A 2,570-nucleotide genomic window follows, 5' to 3' on the forward strand; every position below is an offset into this window, starting at 1 on the left:
TTGAAGGGATACAAGTGGTTCAGTGTAGTTTGGAGTCATGAGTTGGTCCTTCCTGGAGGTAATGGGGAAGGAAAATTGAAATGGACTAGATGAGTCATTTGATTCTTTTCTTTCTATTAGCAAATGGTGATTGCACATGCATTCTGTGTTGAGCCCTGTGCTTGGCACTGGGGGCACAATTGTAGGAATGGTACCGTCCTGCCCTCTAGTGGTTCAGCACCAACTCACTTTGTATCTAATAGAAATCAGTTTAGAAAGTGTCACCAGATCATGGGAAATTCTAGTGGCATGGGAAGGAAAATAGAAGGGACATGTCCAAGTTCATGCCTAGATCTGGAACTGGAACATGCCAGTTTCAACATGTTCCTTCAACGTTCTTATTAAGAAACGATAAGGCATGAAAGTGCTGCTCAGAGGAAGAGTGTGGATGTGAAGGATATCTAAGATGTCCTGGAAGTGAAACCTGGCACCACAAACAGATATTTATGTGTATATCGTATGTCTACCTATCTATCATCTTGGGAATAGGTGCTAAAGGGGTGCCTCTGAGCAAGAAAAATATATCAATTAATTATTTAACTCCACAAACGTTTGTGGAACATTAAATATATCAGGCACTACCCTGGGGATACAACATTAAAAAATAAAAATTCCTGTTTACCTTAAAGAAGAAGAAAAGAGATAAATGATAATAATGTTAGTTGATAAGTGCCATGGTGAAAAGTAAAGACATTCAAATGCTACAGGGAATCCAGAGGGTGGAAGGAAATGCTATTTTATGTAAGATGTTGATGATAATGAGAGACCTTTTTGATAAGACATTTGAACATATATCTAAAGAAACCCAAAACCAAAAATAAAAAAATAAAAATAACAGGAAGCAGTGGGTGGATATCTGAGAAAGATGGGGAAAGCAGAGGAGAAGGACCTGAGCCAAGAGTGTGCTTGGATGCCAGAAAGGATACCAGTGTGAGGCGTGCATGAGAAGAGAGGACAATGGGGGGAAATGAGTCACGGAAGGAATGGGGCCCAAACCAGTATGGCCTCTTCAGCTGTAGGGAGGATTTGGGGTTCTCCTGAGTGAACTCATTAGCCTTGGGGACTTTGAACCAAGTGATATATAGGAAACAAAGGCAGAAGGCAATGGCAGATAAAATTAAATTTCCTTATGACAGGCAGCCCATTGACAAATACTTGAGGCAGGCAGGACTCCCTACTGTCTTAATGCTAATGCCTTGCTAGAGGGAAAAACAACCTTGGCTTGACACTAGCTAGGCCTCCAATATCCTGTGAGTCTTGTTTACCATATAGAAATCTCACTGGAAACTTGCCCTGGACCCTACCTCTCCCAACCCCATAGTATATAACCAGTCTCTCCTCGTGGTCCCCAGGAAGCTCGTCCTGCCCATGGCTCCTGTCCACATGCTTTAATAAAGCCACCTTGGTGCACCAAAGACATCTTCAAGAATTCTTTCTTGGCGATTGGCTCCTGACGCCGTGAATCCCACTATCATCCCCCAAAAACTCATCACCAAGCAGGGATATGATCTGTCAGGAGGCAAAAGTGGAAGGCAGCACACAGTTGAGATGTTGCAGTTTTCCAGGTGAGAGATTATAATGGTCTTGATGAAAGGGCGAGCCTACGCTGGCCAACTCCATCTTGTTCTGTGTCCTTCACCTTGACCACGCCTCCTCCCCTTGAGTAACCCCCCCCCCCCACCTGCCTAACAGGACTCGGACCCTTCCCCAGCCCATGGGCTGAGGCCACAGCCATTACCTCACCAACTGCCCCTAGGCCCCAGTAAAACCTTTGTGCTTTTGAAACTCGCTCTCTCTCTCCGGTATCTCACCACTGCGTAGGGGATTGAGCTCGAGCTAGCTCCAATAAAGGCTCTTTTGCTTTTACATCAGACTCGGCTCCCTGGTGGTATTTGGGGATCACGAATTCTGGGCATAACATTGACCTAGTTGGTAGAGGTGATAACTGAAGGTTCAGATTATGAATAACTTAAAGCGTGACTATGATAATTTACTGAAAAGTTGGCTATAGAGTATTAATGAGGAGTCAGAGAAAATACAGTTTTTGGCCTGTATGTTCAGGGCGGGGAACCTACCTAGATTTGCCATTTGCTGAAATAAAGAAGATATGAGAGTCTTTGTATCTGTGTTGGAGGAACTTTGTTTGGGGTGTTGATGTGTCCAACCCGCATGTAGGTGGGTTTACCTAGCAGGCAGTAAGTGGAAATCTGGTAGTTGATGAAGTAAAGATTTTGAAAACATGGGAGGGGATAATCAGTGTAAATAGAAGGATGAGTATTAGAGCAAAACTGGCATCTTGTCTTTAAAAAAAAAAAAGAGAAGAAACAGAAGAAAATGGGTTTTGGAGTTTGTCAGCGGTGCTTTTGAGCAAATGCTGAGTCATGGAAATCTACCTGACACTGAAGTTTGAAGGCCCGTGTGGTCATAGAGGTGTGTGGCCATGTGCCCCATAAACTCTGCAAAGAAGCAGAGAAAACAAATGTGGACGTCAGAGTTTCAGTGGGTCAGGAGGCTACCAGTCACAGGCTTGA

Source organism: Prionailurus bengalensis, chromosome F2 (genome assembly GCF_016509475.1).
Source record: "Prionailurus bengalensis isolate Pbe53 chromosome F2, Fcat_Pben_1.1_paternal_pri, whole genome shotgun sequence".
Classification (NCBI taxonomy): domain Eukaryota; kingdom Metazoa; phylum Chordata; class Mammalia; order Carnivora; family Felidae; genus Prionailurus; species Prionailurus bengalensis.